Here is a 12428-nt window from a genome sequence, read left to right on the forward strand (position 1 = left end):
AATATGTGTTTTTACAGTGCCTGTAAATTTGCCCTGTCAAAAGTGTCCCTGTGTTTGGTTGCCTCCGATGTCCCCCAGTGATGTCCTCGTGTCTGTGTTTTGCTTCCTGTTCCCATATTCATCTTTCTGTCTGTCATGTCTCCATGTCTGTTTCAATAGTGTGTGTTTTACTTCTTGTTTTATTTGGATAGTCTCCTGTCCGGTGGTGTGATGTTTAGTTTTGCTTCCACTGTCATCAGTTATATGTTGCCCACCTGTGTTTCCCAGTTGTGTCCACATGTAAATCTACTGGGGGTGTCCAAATTCATGGGCTGCATCCTCCTGAGGGCCCGTTCTTCGTGGTCTTCGTGAGCCGGGTCCTCAGAAGGTCGGGAAGGCCGGAAGTAAACGGCTGTGAAATGGGACGGTCTAGCCTTCAGATCTGCGTCACCGCTATCTCGGTGGAGTTTAATAAATTCAGCCGTCTGCTCCTTGCTATCTAAAATATAACAGGACACTGGTGTAAATTCTCAACCATCTCACACTTCTGTTTAATCAGTTTTCTGTTTGATCTTTAAATTAAACAAAATTAATAAAGTTTTATTTTATCTAATCTAATAACTTTAATCTCAGTCAAACCGATTTACTCATGAACAAATAAAACACTGAAAAAAGCCAAACAATAACATTTTAGGTAATCTAAGTGACTTATACATCACGTTTAACCTGAGTAGCGAAAGACCGCGGTGATCTGAAAATGATGTGCCGGGGAGTTTGCCGTTCTCGGCGGCTCTAGTGACCCTCGACCTCCCGGCTAGCTATCAAGCTGGTGGTTAACAGACGTCACTGAAAATGTTGGAGCACTTTTGCAAATATGTGGTGTCTTGATAAACTGAGCAGATATTCGACCCAGAAAGAGTAATAAGAGTAATATTAAAACTTAGTAGCGTCCGCTATTGTTGGAAACTGGAATTGGCTGGGTCGCGCTATGAATTCTGGGATATGGTAGGCCACGAAGGATACACTCGACCCATCCTTTAAATTCGGGGAAAAGGAGAACGCATTTGTCGGCTGCATTCGGAGGAGTCTACGAATTTGGACAGCCTTCGTCGCGTCGCTGTGACGTAATCGGTCTACAAATGCAGCCCATGAATTTGGACACCCCCACTGTCTGTGTCTCCCTGTTCTGTATTGCAAATAGATGATTTGTTGTTTATTTCTGTATGTCCTGCGTTCCAGGTTGCCTCCCTGCCTGCCACACGCCCTTTTTCACATGACAGATTATGTCATGAGTATCAACAAGCACATGAATATTGGCTAGAATAAAACATCCATATGTTTTATAGTATTTTTGTTGTTGTATTTGGACTGATTTGCGCACTAAATCACACCACCTTTGTTTGTGACTGTGTGGTCACAGTACATCCAGTTTCCCTGCAGAAGTTACACTGCAATCTCGCTGCATGCAAATGAAGTGAAAGTTTTTATTCCTAATTGCTTACTCTGTTTATGTTGATTATGTCCTCTTTCACTGAACTGATAACAGCTATCGCCTATTAGAAAAATAATAACGGTTGTGAGTTGTGGTGCGCTTTGGGGGAGCAAAGGAGAAAGACTGAATGCCAGCTGTCTTGTGAATGCAAAGCAAGTGGCAGCTATAAACAACACGCAGCTATAAGTCTGGGGAGAGTTTATCGGCAGCTTATGTCGTGCATGGATGGTAATATGAAAACAGCATAATTTGAAAAAGGTTTGAGGCCGCAGCAGAGTGAACACAACAGCCTAATAGCTGACATTTATATGAAAAAGCCCAAAATGACACCCTTTCAAATTTAAAAGCTTTATATAACATCATATGAAGATTGCAACATTAACATAAGACATGCCATAATTTATTTTCCATAGAGCAAGTGAAATTCTGAGATTATCTTTCTTTTCTTTTTTTCTGCTGTACTTAAAGTGAAACACCATCATAAATATACATTTTAAGTACAAATCTCTGAAGACTTGATAGGTGGCTGTTAACTTTATTGAAGATTTTAGTCATGAAATGAAAATGTCCTTCAATAGAGACACTTTTTTTGGCTAAAGAGTAACTGTGGACTTGGTGGACTTGGTTATGATGCATTCATGATAAATGTCCCCAATTCAGTTCCCGCTGGGGACCCTTGCTGCGTGTTGTACTGCATCTGTTCTATGACCCATCTAATGAAGGCAGAAGGCCATAAATTTAACCATATAAGCTCCTCACATGATTTATGGAGAATAGCCTACTTCTCTGTAGTCTCTGGATTTACTCACTTTCTTCAAGTTACAGTACTGTGCAGAAGTCTTAAGTTGCCCCCCCATTTCTTTATATTTTGCTTGAAAAGGAACCAGACTGTAATCTTTTAAAGTGCTCTTGAGCAATAGTTCTCCAGGCTTTCTAAAGGGCTTTCAAAGTCAAAGTGTTTCTTTATCTGCAGATAACAGAAAACTAGCAAAAAGATTGTAAATTGTATTTTAATGCACTTTCTTACCAGCAAACATGCCCCTGCCCCCCAATAAAACAAAAGACATGATTTGTTTTAATTGTTTTATTTTTTTTAATGGGCGTAAAATATATTCTTGCACCAATGTGATGATTTCCAAAGAGATATTGGCTGAACTCTCCTAAAAGTTTTTGAAACCTGGGCAAGCTGGGGCCAGAGGGAGTGTTCGCCCAGGGCGCCAAACAGGCTAGGACCGCCACTGCCCGGACCTCAATGTTATTGAAGCAGTTTGAGATCATCTTGACAGAACTAGTGGGGCGATCGTGGCTCAAGAGTTGGCAGTTTGTCTTGTAATCGGAAGGTTGCCGGTTCGAGCCCTGGCTTGGTCAGTCTCGGTCGTTGTGTCCTTGGGTGAGACACTTCACCCGTTGCCCGGTGGCGCCAGTATCCGGCAACCTCGCCTCTGTCAGTGCGCCCCAGGGTGGCTGTGGCTACAATGTAGCTGCCATCACCAGTGTGTGAATGTGTGGATGACTGGATATGTAAAGCGCTTTGGGGTCCTTAGGGACGAGTAAAGCGCTATATAAATACAGGACATTTACCATAACTAAGCCAAACACAGCTAATATCCAAAGAAGTCAAGAAGCCTGGACAACTGAAGAAACGTGCCTAAGAGACTTCAGGCTGTGTTAAAAAATAAAGGTGGGCATACAAAGTATTGACGTTCAGCTTTGTGCAAACTCTGTTTCGTCTTGTATACCATGTTTCCAAGTGTATATATTTTCATGCTTCAGTGAATCGCTGCACATACATCTCATTTTTTTCTTTTCAAGTATAAAGAAATTCTTTATAGTTTTGCATATTACTTTATTTCTGACAACATAAAAATAAAATTCACAGAAAAAATTCCTCAATATATTTAACTTGAATAGAAAACCTGCATTAAATCTAATTCTTTGCCAAATGTCATCATAAATATATGTACTAGTGTATTACTAACAGTTTTCTTGAACTCCTGAGTCTGGACAATGCTGTTTTATAGCAGATTTGCAGCAATAGTTATATATGTGTGTATACATCTGTAATTAGCTGATGCCATGATTGCTGTTAAACTGGGGCTTAACTATTGTAAATCTCCTTTAAAATGGCACTGTCCACACTGTGGAGTTCAATACAATTGTGCCTTTAATTGAGAGTGCAGCTTTTTCACAAGCTTCTGTGATTGTGCAAAAGCTTGATAATGCCAGGCTTTTAGTGAGGTATTAGAAAGGCTGGCAGGTGGAACTGTGATGAAGTGACGATTAATCCATAGGCTTTGATAGATGAGACGCAATAATAAGTTCTGATAGCACTTGTGGTTTGTAAGCATCTGAAATTCAGATGACAGAAAAGCCTTTTAATTGGGAGGAAGCAGAGCAAATATAGCAAGCTGTGCAGAAGGGCATTTACCCGTGATTTCAAGAACATTTTATTTAAAAAACTTTTAGAAAAAAAGTAGAAAATAAATTTTCAAAATAAAAAGAAACTTTTTATTTTTAAATCAACCAATGGGAGTATTTTTTTTTAATGTATGTGTTTAAGTGTCTCGAGTTTGATTTGTTGCACATTTGAAGATTTCAGCCCCTTTGATTCAAGAGCACCACAACTATGTTTTTGGTCGTAATTGGTCGTAGTCAATGGTACTGAGTGGCGTATGGTGTCCTGGAGTGCTGTGATGTTGAATGCTCATATCTTGATTTTGCTCAGGCACACGCCTGTTTCAAGCACTACGTGTCTTGTAATCATCCGACGAATGGAAATAAACATAAATCAAAATTATTTTCAATACAATACACTTGATTGTCTTGACAAAAACTGCAATTACTATCAGCTGTTTCTTTCCCAGGGTAGTTGCTTTCTCGCTGTTTGCTGCAGCCCGGTCACTGCATGCTCGGTCTGAAGGAGTCAAGAAACAAGAGCAAATCAGCACCTCGGCTGATGACTCTCACCGGGAGAGGACATCATGGCCTGATGAAAGCTACTTCCTGGAAGAACCATTCATTTACTGGGTCATCATGAAAGATTGCACCCTTCAATACTTCCACAACATTATCTAAAAAAAAATCAGAACCTTCCTCCTTTCTATTTTTTGTTGCTTCTTTTGTGCCCATTCTGCCACAAATTTGACAATTTGCAGATTTTAAAAAAATGAGGCAACCTTTAAAGCCACAGTGGTTATTTTATTTCTTTATTTTTTGAATAGAAACCATGTGCTGTAATTTATCCCGGGAGATCACAGTGGCTTTGTGCTAGAGCAAGTCCTGTTGCTCTTCTTTATCTCATAATATAGAGGTGACGCACACAGGAATGGATTGTTGAAAGCGCTTATGTGTTGAGGCCATTACAAACAGCATGGAAAGGGTCAAAGAGTGCCTTGCATTGTTCCTCAGGCATTGATCAACCCTCACAAAATCTGTCCAGGTTTCCTTCACTTGACTATGAAAAGCTGGAAAGTTCACGAGGGTTCAGAGTGTCAGGAGAAAAGCACAGATGACCACAGGACAACAACAAAAAACAACTTTTTAAAACTTTTTCATGCCACATTTTTATGCTTTAAAATTAATCCACTTTTGTGCTCGCTACTGGGAAATAGAAATGTGCAACAATTTAAAGGTTAAAGGTTTCAAAAACCCGGTATTACTCATGGCTGAAAAACTTCACTCAGAAACTTGCCATTTATTTAGAGACAGAAGCTATAGGATGCAAAGTTGAGCACTAAATCAATGTGACTTGGGATTTTCCTGAGGGTAGCTAGCTAGAGAGTACAGTAAAAACACAGCAAGCTTTATTTATCATATGAAGTCCAGTTGGAGTCCTTGCTTAAAGACATCTTGAAAATCATAAAAAGCTTCTAATATTATTGAAGCACCATAAAGGTAAGACAAGTTAAACCAGTTAAACACTCCTATCAGTTCTTTGTTCACACCTTCCATTTCCGATATACAGGCACATAGGAGCATTTTACTGACATCAACCATTTTCATATATTGGAGCAAAGTTAAATTACTAAACACTGCTCAGCAAATATAGATTTGTAGCATAATATTTGTATTAGCTGAATGATGCAACTCTCTAGAGGGTAGCTACAGCTCAGGAAGTAGAGCAGGTCAGCTACCAGCTGTGGATCGATTCCTCGGTACTGCAGTCTGCACGTTGCAGTATAATAGGCAAGGTACTGAACCCAGAGTTGCTCCTGATTCATGCATCAGAGGGTGATGCATAGATAAAATGCTTAAGAGTGTGTGTGTGTGTGTGTGTGTGTGTGTGTGTGTGTGTGTGTGTGTGTGTCATTCTGACAAAAAAGGACCCACAGATTCAAAGTGTTGGGAGAGTTACAGCATTATCGCGCTGCACGTGTGAGATTCAGTATTCCTAAATATCACATATTAACCTCTCATTTCATATATATATATATATATATATATATATATATATATATATATATATATATATATATACATATGTATCACATATATATCACATATATATATATATATATATATAGAGGTGGGAATCACCATTCATCCCACGATACGATATTATCACAATACTTAACACACGATACGATATTATTGCAATTTTTAAAAATATTTTGCGATATTCAGATTCTGTACATAAAGGTAAACTTTATCAATATTCATTTGATCTAATATCAAAGTCTCACACTCAGTCTCTCTCTCATTTCAGTTTTATTGTTGACAAACTGAACGGTTTGTATTACAGTCTAGTCCAACTTAACTGAATCAACCATCTGGTACAATTATAGCTATTCTGAACTATGCAGTTTATGAAAACTATGCAGCCCCTTCAGCAACTGAAGAATTTGAAAGTAAATTAAAGCAAAATATAATTTTACATTAAATAAAAAAGTTTTAAACTTAATTAAAATAAAACATGTCTTAAATTAAAATAAGTAAACTGTCATGTTTATTGCTGCCAAAAAAAAAGTTAAACACATTTGGACAGTGAAGGAATGTCAGGATTCTTGCTCAGAAAAAGGATCAACATGCTCTGAAGTCAGAGAATGTTCCAGTCCACAAAAAACGTTTTTTGTAACAAAATATCGATTTCTGCTGTTCCTGTATCGATACATTATTAGCAAACAAAATATCACGAAACTACACAGTATCGATTTTTCCCCCACCCCTATATATATATATATATCATATATATATATATCTCACATATATATATATATATGTGAGATATATATATCACATGTGTTTCTCTTGTTTTTCTTACTTACAGAATTACAAGTTTCTTAAAATACATTTAAAAAAACAATGAAAACAAAATGACTACATACAAAAATATAACACTGTTTTCTCCCTACCTTGGAGGACGTTGGTGCTCTTGAAGTGCTTCTTGTTGTGGTTTAGAAACAGTGCAAATAGATTAATAGTCAATTGAAGCAGGTTCATAAATGATTAAACTTCCTATTTAAATAAACTACACAAGGTTTACAGGAAACCATCAATCAGTCACAGTCCACATTGCCAGAAGCTAAAGATGGAAAAGTCAATAGCATCATTAAAATTGGGCAAATTTTCTTGGTTGATTGGATACTTTCCACCCCCGGGCATGTGTGGCTGTGCTGAGTGGGGTTTTTTTCCCCTCATAGCCAAGAGGATTTGGGGAAAAATCTGTGCACTGTTTATTTGAAGTTTACGGATCAGAAACTACATTTTTCAGATGTATTGTTGAGAGATGTTTGCAGACTGTGAAGTTAAGATAACAAACAATGGAAATATTGAAGAGTTCGGTGTTGTTGACTGCCTTATTGTGTGGCTGTCTTTGTGCACAGGCAGGATTTTCAGTCCATATCTGTGGCTGGCTTTTCCCTCGCAGCTTCACAAATATGTTATTGAGTAAAACAGGCACGCTGTAGATATGTGAGCAGTCTTTACATGCTGCAGCTGTTCAGAGTATATGTGTTTTAGCTCATTTAATCTGCAACAGTGACTAGGAATATTGAACTTGAAATAATTTGTTTCTAACACACAAAATAATGTGGCAACTGGCAATGTAGCCGTTAGCTTTAGCTGTCAGATTAAAGGCAGTGCAGCAGAAGGCATGAACTCTAAAATTCAGTAAAGTAGAAAAACAGGAAATACAAAGCAGTGCTGAATACAATAGTTGGGTAAATATACTTTGTATCTTTGTATGTGTAGGAGTTAAAAGTAACAGAGTGTCAGTAGGATACCTAAATTAGGCCGTTGACGTTACATGAAGTTGTCTACATGGTCCATAGTTGCATCTGTCCACTATTTGCTGACAGTGATAGGAGACAGTAGGGGTCCTATACTCTCGCCCTAGCTCTCTGCCACCAACTCTGCAGCTTGATGGGGGCGAGCGAGTCCTGTTGCTAGGATACAGATCACGGCTCTTTAAAGGGAGCTAGGAGAAAACAACGAAGCGGCTGATTCTCCCCACAAACAAACCTGGCTTTTCAGGCATTGCAAATATGTCACTGATCAATGACACCATCCACGTTAAAATGCGTGTCATCGGTGCTGGCGGTGGCGAGAGTCATCTTGGGCGCGAAGAGCAAATGATCCATAGAAATTAAAGAATTAGCTTATAATTCAAAAGGCATCAGTGATATTGACACACGGGGCCTATCGGAGGCACAATCATTAATTCTCCATTTTGTATTCTTTCAATGAATGCATTAATAAAGCATTAAAGCTTTGTCTCGGTGCATCAAGCAACACCCTTTGTGCTGCAGCCAGGTGGTTGAAGTTCACAGCACTTTGTTAAAGTGACTTTTTCTTCCCATCAATCAACAGCACTACTGACCCTAAAACCCCACGCTGTAATTGCCTTCAGGATTAAAATGGATTGGAGCGTCCGCTGAAATCCCGTATGCATTTTCCATTAGTTTTCACAAGCAGGAAGTTTGCAGATGCAGACTGAAAGTAAGGACGCAAGGAAAATCTTGGATTAGTTTTGCCTCTTTTTTTATCTTTATAAAAATTCAAAATCCTCGTCAGGGGATACAAAGAACTTCTTCATAAGCTGTTTACAATATATATATATCGTAGCGCAATGTTTTGCTTGTCTATGTTGTTTTTCACATGTATTCATTATTGCAATAAGCCTCTATTAAGAGATATGATCGTTTTAGGCTTTGTGTTGCCTCGCGCGAGCAATAGATGTAATTATATCAAACATTAGATTACATAACATTAGATTACAGCTTGGTGCCTATCGTGGATTCAGAGAAGGTCAAATGACTCACTAGATTGCTCGTAATGTGATTACAGCTGAGTCAATGGAGGATAAGCATCCATGAAAGAAGAATTCTGTTATCAAATACATGTCACAGACCTGCGAGGTGGCGCTCTCTATGTATGCTGTGAAAGCCAATTTAGGAGACGCATTGTAAAAACAAGCAGTATCAAAAGACGGCATCATTTGCATATTTATGATTCAAAGAACCCAAAGAATATTTTTCACACATTAATTGGGGCTGAGCTTAGTTGGCCATAAATAGAAAGACGCAAATTACATGCAGCAACTAAACATGTTCCACCCTTACATTAATGAATGTTTACCCCCCTCCTGCTGCCAAGTCCATTGTTTGTTTATTTCCTGTCTGTCTTTCTGAGAATAGCAAGTCCTGGTAGACAATGCAACCTGCTCCTATTAGGAGACAATGATGAGCTGAGCTGCGTTCTCCTTCAGTGGATGCTGCAGTTAACCTTGTGTGCGTACGTGCTCATTACAGTCAGGCTTTAGCATATGCCCTCTGTCTATTTTTTACTCTTTATAGACCTGCACTAACAAAAATGCAGGAGCATCTCTCGTCCACGTAAGCGCTCCTCTGTCCTCTTATTTTAACTGTAGCCATCTTATTGAGTTGTCCCCTTGGTCTGTCCCCTCTTTTCTTGACGTCTCCATCAGTCAGATCAATACACGTTTGGGACCAGAATGCACTGCACAACAACAAAGTGCATTCAGAAACTGCTTGTTAGTCAAATGTTCCACTCTGTTGCTCTTTCCAGCTGATTCAGTCTTGTCTTTGTGTCTGCCTCTCTGACTTTCTCGTGTGATGTTGCGTTAATTTCGGCTCAGGGAGGTAAGAGGCGGACATGCCAGGACATCTTAGACCCATGGTGGGTTAAATCTTAATTTTATTGCTCTTTCTCATTGAAGGTGGGTCTGATATTCCTTTTCGAAATATTTGTTTTTGAAATCAAACCATCACTTACCAGGGCTAGTTGCTTTGAAACACACGGCGCTTCATAGAAAAGCACTTCCTTTAATCCCTCTCACCGAGCAGAGACGTTTGATGTGGGCGTTATGTCCAGCCAATCCTCGCCGGACCACTGAAGTCATATCGGTAAAAGCTGCTTGATGAATAACGTTTATGTAAAGTCTGTCTGCAGGGCTTAAAAGAGCCTGGTTTAGTGACCCCAGCATGCATCAGCCTCTCTGCACACACTGCTCCTCGTATCATCCCACAGTCTGACAGCAAACATGAAAAACATATTTTCTGCCTGTAATCACATAGCTGTGTCTGATTGCGGTGTACTGTTACGGTGTGTTTTGCTCGTTGTTTGCACAGTGCAGCTAGGTGTGGTAAGGTGAGAGAAACAAGCTGAAAAAAGCAATTTAATCCCACTTTCAGTTAACTCCATGCATATTGCTCCTGTGGGAAACAACTGAAACAATTTGTTTTTGTGTTATTGAGCGGCAGCTGTAATGCCTCCATTTCTCTGCTAGTTTGACACTAAAATTTGCGCGAGGCAGCTCAGCAGCGGATTGCTGATCCGAGCTGCTTACATGCATAAAGCACCGCGCCTGTCATCTGACATATATAATCAGCATTGTTCTGTACAATTATAGTGCTAATAGAGAGTTTCTCAGCTGGTGGGTCGTAACAGCCCACAGACGCCCCTTGACAGGCAGCTTTGGTTCAGGGGAGATTTCTAAGACGGATATATTGCGGTGTGATTGATATATTTTTAGACAGAAGTGTTGTTACGGGGTTGGCAGTTAGTTTGTCGCATGCATTTGATGGATTCCCACAAGATGTACAGATCTTCATGGGATAGAAGATAAATGGTATAAACTTCAGTGAGCCACAAAATGTTAGCTTCTCCAATTCTTCAGTTTATGAATAATACTTAAAGAAGGACATCAGACTTAACTACACTTTCTGTTTAGTGCTGGCACAAGCAGCGCTGACACGTTAGCAGCACATGTTGCCCTGAGCTGATACAAACAGGGCCGTAACCATTAGTGCCACATCTAAGGTGTAGCACTCCTCGTGCCTAAACCATTCGCCAACAACCTAACGTCCTTAATACAACCCAATCAGTTTTTGAAATAAATCAATAACTAACAGAGGTTGCTGACAGTGACAGAGGTGACACTGTGGTCCAGACTTCTCTCACCTCATAGCTGGTTATGGCCGGGGACACGAGGTTCATTATTTAGGTTAAGAAATAAATTCAGTAAATTAAAAACAAATGACAACCTATGACATTACCAAAAACTACAAGACTAACATACTCAGTGTTGGGGAGTAACGGAATACATGTACCGCCGTTACGTATTTAAAATACAAAATATGAGTAACTGTATTCCGTTACAGTTACCGTTTAAAAAGGTGGTATTTAGAATACAGTTACTTTGTTGAAATAAATGGATTACACGGCGGTACTTCCCTGTTTCATATTGTGGCGGGTCAGGACTGTTTGGGTTTTGTTTGACAGCTACGTTCTGTTGTTCCAGGCGGCAGCGTTACGGTTGCCATGGTTACAGGGTGACGCTCTCTCTCTGCGTGTTTCCTGGGTGAGAGAGGCCTTTTTGTTGTTGTTGTGCTAAGCTAATAGGCAGAATGCTACCGGTATAGCTCTAAAGAATGTAGCATCATAGACAGTGTAGTCCGTGCTGCAGGGAGAATGGACTGCTGTACACGTTATGTGTCTGTGAGCGAGGGAGGGAGAAAAAGGAAAAGTACGAGCTGTCATCGAGCAAAAACGGGAGCTGGAAGCATGTAAATATAATAATAACCACTGCAGCCAAGAAGAGTGCCTGACGAGCCCAGTTGTAAGTAAGCTATTAAGACTCGACTGTACACCGTGTTCGTGTTTTCCTCCAAAAACAATAAGTTCTGTTGGAGCAGCCTTTCAACGCCTCTCTCTGTCTCTGCTAGCAAAGTTGACCCAGACAAGTAAAGCTAGTTTTCGGCTCAGAACCCGACGTATTAGCCAGAGGTCCCTTTACTACGGTTCGGAGCCGCGGACCTTCAGTAACAGTAATAAATCACAGCAATAGTACATTCATGTAGTTGTAAACAGCATGATAATATATTAAGTAATCCAAAGTATTCAGAATACGTTACTCTCATTGAGTAACGTAACGGAATACGTTACAGAATACATTTTGGGGCATGTAATCTGTAATCTGTAATGGAATACATTTTAAAAGTAACCTTCCCAACACTGAACATATTGAACTATGAGGACTTTGCCACTGCATCAAAAGCACTACTGTTGCAAGGATTGCATTGCACATCAAAAATATGCTGTACATCAATACAAGAAATAGTGAGAGAAACACAAACTAATGTGCAAATCTCAAGTCAAATGACAACAAAAGGCTATTCTATTCTATTCTATTCTATTCTATTGTCAGGTTAATGCCATGCAATATTACAAAAAGAAAAGAAATGGCTGCATGGTCCTTTCAGAGCAATACTTTGCGACTGTGGGGAGGAAGAACTCTTTTATGACAGGAAGAGACCTCTAACAGAGCCAGGATCAGAGGGGAACATTCATAGGGACAAAAGGAAAGATTAGACTGAGAAGAGCGACATATAAAGGACAAAATGCAAAGATTTAATGACTCACTGGATCATTGGATGTCACCCAGCAACCAGAGCCCATTGCAGCATGATTAAGAGATGATTCAGGGTCACCTGATCCA

The sequence above is a fragment of the Neolamprologus brichardi genome, chromosome 15 (assembly GCF_056152115.1).
Source record: "Neolamprologus brichardi isolate AB-2024 chromosome 15, ASM5615211v1, whole genome shotgun sequence".
Taxonomy (NCBI): Eukaryota; Metazoa; Chordata; class Actinopteri; order Cichliformes; family Cichlidae; genus Neolamprologus; species Neolamprologus brichardi.